Genomic DNA, 6,000 nt, shown 5'->3' with positions numbered 1-6,000 from the left:
GCAAAAATCACGCTCAATTAAGAACCACTGCTTTAGATAAAAATTCATCTTAGACTTGTTCTTTTTTTTTTGCAATTCCTGAAATCTTGCTCAAACGTCTAAATGACCCGTTTTAAACACCAGTATCTGAACCCCGCCGAATGCAGCAAAAAAGCAAATCAAGGAGGCAATTAAGTGGTGCCTAACTTGCTTCTTCCTTGCAGTTTCAATTGCATGTGGCCGTCGGCTTCCCTTCCTCCCCACGGTTTGAATCGTTGCTGTGCAGGGCAAAAACAGTGGCTGGTCCACCTCAGAGCTGGCCGCATTTCAATAACGGCTGGGAGGACTCTCATGGGGCTTTCCAAGCTTAATTAGTTCTTATTTGTAAAGTTCCTTAGGAAGCTCAGGCCAGGATTCTATGGGAAGTCCGAGTTACTAGGATTCTCGCCACACTCTTGAACATTCCGGCAGAAAAGAGCTCACAGGAGCGAGTGTGAATAGTGAAGGAGGCCTTGTGGAGCGCATTCGAGACTAAAGAAAGAGGGCAATACTTTCCAACTTTCTGGCCCTCCTCCTATTCTCCAGAGCAGGAAGTTATTTAAAGTATTTCCTGAACAGCTGAAGTATGTTAGAAACCTGCTAGCATTCTCTAAATTATCTCCAAGGAAATAGATGCTGAAGAATTTCTTTGCAACAAGGAACTTTTTGAGCTCTGCTGCCCATTTCTACCTGAATGGGGTGAATACTCTCACTCTGGGAACTGGTGACAATTGTCTTAGATCATTTTGATGTCACTTTCAGTGTCCTAAACAACATACCCTGGAGAATTCTTCTAGCACATTATGTATATATATTTATGAAGGGAGAGGGAGAGAGTTTGAATGAATGAATGAATGAATGGATGAATGAATGAACTTTCTTCACTAGGTAATTTAGCAGTATCGATAATAGCTTGCTAATTATCTCATTATCCTCAATCTTTGGGGCAGTCGGGGAGAACGGGTAAGAATGAGGTCAACTTTGATTTTAGGCAGAATTCTAGAATGGAAACTGATCAGCCCCATCCCACCTCTAGAGAGTTTAAACCTCCCCTGCAAATCAGTGTTGGGATGTTGGGAGCGGGGGTTGGGGGAGCAGGGTCACGGGACAGAGAGCCATCTGGGAGCCAGCTGTGACTTCGGCTAGCAAATTCCTCCAGTCTCTTACGAGAAGGGCAAGCGTGATTGGCACAGCAAAAATACCAGAGGAACATGGCAGTTGTTAACTCCAAAGCAAAGAACAAGGCCTAGACAGAAAGCCAATTCGTGAAGAGAATGACAGATCTGATTATGCTGCTGAAGGCCAGGCAAGTTCCCTGCCTCCTCATAAGTTAGGAACCAGTCCCCGGCAGGGCTCAGGATCCAGCACTTGGGAAGTAAGTGTGTGACTTGCCTCTCGAACACCTGCTGTTACCGTAGAGTCAGGACCTGCAGGGATGCTGAACTGAGGCCAAAGGGACAACTATCAGCCTCTGTCGTCTTGTTTTCCAGGGACAAAGGCACCACATTCTTAAGGGTGTTTTCAATTCTGCTTTTGGAATGAATGTCAACCAAATGCTATTGCTTAGGGACAGCAGTTACAACTCCTATTTAACTAGAGTTCTTTGGTCAAAATACAGCCTAATTCATTGCTTTATTATTTTATTCGTTATTTTATAATGGGTCTTAAACTACCGCATGAAGTAAGCTCAGATGGTGACATGAGAAAAAAAGCACACTACAAATGTGTAGAAAATAAACTGGAAAGAGCTACACCTGAAGTTTGTAATATTTTGAAGGTGGCTACACCTCTGAGAACTTAATTTTCATCAGGCTATAAGCTTCGTTCCCAGAAAAGCTCAGATGCATGTTATTTAACGGTAAACTTTACAATGTCAAGGGTTCACGGGCTCCCTTAAGGCCTATCCCGGATCTCGGGTTACTTAGATTAAGAATTCCTATCTATGAAAAAAACATACAATTCAATGGTGGAATTTTAGACTATTATTTTAATCTTTGTGATATTCTGTGTTTTTGCATTTTCTGAAGTTAGTATTACTTCTGTCACTAGGAAAAGTTATTTCACAAAGTTACCAAAAAGAAAAAAAAGGAATAAGTTTCATAGTCACTAGGATCTCTCATGATGGAAAGTGACTATCTTTCATAGTCACTAGGATCTCTCATTGTTCATGGGGATGGGCAGAGACAGTCACTGGGCACCTGAAACTCTGGTCTAAGTCATAGTTTTGAAGTCTTATTTCTACATGTTTTCCCACATTTTTCCTGTATTCCAACAGTTTTGCTAAAAATATGTAGCTACAATCAGGAACTGCCTTTTCATTCATTTAAAATTAATTTTCTTTTTCATCCAATTATCCCTCATCTTCACTTTCTATGGACAAGCTTCCAATATTTCTGCCTGAACCTGTTCAAGTTCTAAACAGTAAACCTTTTTCAGAGTAGAAAATAAAACTTTGCTGTCTCACAGCCACGTGCTTGTTCATTGAAGGAGCTTCTTATCACTAATAAGTAAAGGCCCATCGTTTATACTGACAAGCTTCCAGGCAAACATCACCGCGTAGGACTTAAGCGGCTCAGGTGGCCATTATCATGGCCACTGAGAAGCTGGATGAGGAGGTGCTCCAAATATTTTGTCCCACAGAAATAAGAGAAAGGGGGACAGTGGACACAGGAAGAGAACTCGAGAGCTCTCACCTGAATAGCTACACTTTGCTAAAAGCTGGTGGGCCTGGGTCAGTTCCACTGTTCAAAAATCCAAACAAGCCTGTAAAAGGCCTAAAGGCTGACAAAACATCCAACTGTTGGATAGAATCCTATCACTGAATATAGAAACAAACCATGTAGTGATCTTGTGTTGATTTACATCTGATTGATAAGGGGAAAAAAAGGGTAATGATAAACTTTAGCCTATAAGGTAAAATATATTGAAAGAGATGTGTTAAAAGAACTAAATCTTTGCTGTTAAAAGGTTGAGAATTGCTGTTCTATGGCTATAATACTTATCTGAGATATTAATATTATATAGTAATATCTATACTTACTTTATACCAGGGATTGTGCTATTTTAACAGCCCAAACTTACTAACATATGGAAGAGGACTTGAACTCAGGGAAATGGATCTGGCTCCTAATTACTAGTCCATTCCACAGCAGCGCATCCCATCCCAGACCTAGGATGAGGAAAGACATTTGTGACTGTGAAAAGCCTAAGAGGAATGCATAAACTGATCGATTTAAAAGGGTTTGGTGAATACAACTCCTTCATAGTATTATGAAACCTTCCCAAATATTTAGGAGAAATTGGGTATTTATAGACACCAGAATTATGCTTTCAAACTATGCCAACATACAAACACTCAAAAGCAAATTGCTCTTCTGCTCTCAAAGAACCCTACGTGATAGCCTGTTTTTTTATCATCTTTATTAGCTGGGGTTAAGACACTTATCAGTAATATTGCTAAAACACTTTTCACTTGACACTTTCCCTTGGGGGAGAGGGACACCGCATGATTTGGCCAAGTTCTGTGAATCACAAATTAGGTCAACAGCCCAATCTCAAAAGAAAGCACCATTAATGACATATTTCAAGGGCTTTCCACAATGAGCCAGCTGGGTTTTGGCAAGCTTCAGCAGGGTGGAGGGAGGCAAGCAGTCTGCTACACTTCCCTTAATGGCCTTCTAAACTTGGAGTCCTGCATCTCACAAACTTTCTAACTATCCATACAAACAAAACAGGATTTTGCTTTTACTACTATTGACAGGATGGAAAAGAACATATCACTTTGGTGAACATACAATTTTGGTTCTGGAAGCTCAAAAAATAAAAATAAAATAAAAGAATAAAGTAATTTAAGAGGCCAAATGCTGAAGCAAAAGTCCTATTTAACAATGAGGATTTACTATGGCAAGAAATTATCCAGAGTTTATTTTTCCAGTGATCACACAGCCACAGAAAGATTGAGGGTGACGGAAAAATAATCAAACCACCTTAGGAAATGGAACGTTTATTTCCTACTTTGTTCCAAAAATAGTAGTTTGATAGGATTTAAAGTCATGGTACAATGTAACAATTTTTTGATAAACTATCTTTCTGCTCTATTTTTAAAACTTATTGGGGTGACATTTGTAAATAAAATTATATAGAATTCAAGTGTATAACTCAATGATACATCATCAGCAAATCACACTGTGTGCAATGTAACAATTTAAGGAATCAATACTTTGGGAAATGTTTAACACTGACGTTCAATCTGTTAATGATAATGCTATTCTGTAAAGATTTTTGCAGCAAGTAAAAATGTTAGCTTTTACTGATATTTGCCTCATGAAAATTTAAGTGTTACTTTCCCATCCTTACCTACAACTAATATAAAAATGAAAGTTATAGACAAAGATATAAATTATTAAAGTCTCAAATGAGATTTAAAACTGCTAAGAATTTAGTGCATTGATAGAAGCAATTTAAACATTAATACTTCTTAAAAAAAGAAAAAGTTGGTGACTATATAGTGTTTAATTGGACTTTAAACATTAAGCTAGATATGAAAACTCAAAGATAGAATTTTATCCAGTTAAATTCAATAAAAACATACAAATGCCTCTATGGGTTTTAACAACTCCAAGAAAACTAGCATGATAAGAATTTTATCTAAAATATGAAAATGTATTTTTGGAAATCAGCTGTCTCCTGTCCATTACTTCATACTGAGTTACGCTTTTACTCTAACAAATCCAGACCTTAAACTGTTTTTCAGTGGTATTACATCAGTCCCTCCCAAGCCATTAGGCTTCACCTATCTTCACAGCAAAAGCCTCAGGGCGTCCAGATTTACTTCTACATTATCTAAGTTAGAGACTTTTGGATGCGGCATCCAAGAAGAGACTTACGCTGGGAAAAAGGTAGGAAAAAGCAGGAGTGGAGCAATAAACTGGGAAAGGGCAGTCTGTAAAGCCACACCCTTTTGTCCTTTCTCTTCACTCTCCCCCCTTAAGGGAAGGCTTGATACAGAGAAAGTGAGAAAAAGCCCAGGGCTCCTAACAAGATGCCCTAAGCTTAGGGAACCACATGTACTGTGGTTTAGTGTTCCGGGTTAGGAACCTGGCTGCAGAAGGAGCTTTAAATTAGCATTAGCTAAAGTATTCTCTATTTCTGCAACCAAACTTTCCATTTCATGGAGGAAATTTTGATGAACTGGGAGAATATCCTTACACTTGTCCCCACTGAGAGCAGGTAAATGAAAATGTTACATTGTATTACTGACTTGAAAAGCCATCTTATTTTATTAATACAGCACCCTTAAAGGTCATTAATCACCTTTAACTAGTTTTCAACCCAAATCCTAACCTCCACCACTGTAGCTTGTCTTCTATGGAAAAAAAAAAGGCAAAGTTATGGATTTCAGCAATGTACACTTAGTTTAACATTACTTTTCTACTAGTCGAAAAAGCAAAAACGCAGTAGTACTTTTAAGATGCATTTCATTTTTCCTAAGTCTTACGGGGTACTGTAGTTAACACCCACCCCAATCCATTTCCTATTCTGCTAACAGCACAGCTATTCCATACAGTAAGCTTTCAACTCAAACTGCAAAAAGGAGCACCTGAGGATTAAAGAGAAGATAGGATACTTGGACCCCACTCCTTACCAAATAAACATAAACATAACTTCTGGGAAAACACTTTGCAGGTGATGCCAAGATAAACCACTTTCAGCCTTGGAGTTTGGGAGGAATGAATTTCGTTTGTAGCTCCCACGAACTCATGGTTAAATATAAGATTTTTATTCCATCTCCCTGGCCATTGAGATTTGAGACTGGCTGAGGGCCTCTGAAAAATTTTTTCTGGCTAGTATAAAAAGGATGTGAAATCTGGAAGTGCCAACAGCCATTATTACCAAGCGGGGAAGCAGCTAGAGAAAAGCCAGAACTGAGAACCAGACAGCAAAAATGTTATTATTACCCCTGTGCCCTTGATGACATCATGA

Source organism: Pteropus vampyrus, unplaced genomic scaffold, assembly GCF_000151845.1.
Source record: "Pteropus vampyrus isolate Shadow unplaced genomic scaffold, Pvam_2.0 Scaffold143, whole genome shotgun sequence".
Taxonomy (NCBI): domain Eukaryota; kingdom Metazoa; phylum Chordata; class Mammalia; order Chiroptera; family Pteropodidae; genus Pteropus; species Pteropus vampyrus.
This window is presented reverse-complemented; position numbering follows the sequence as displayed.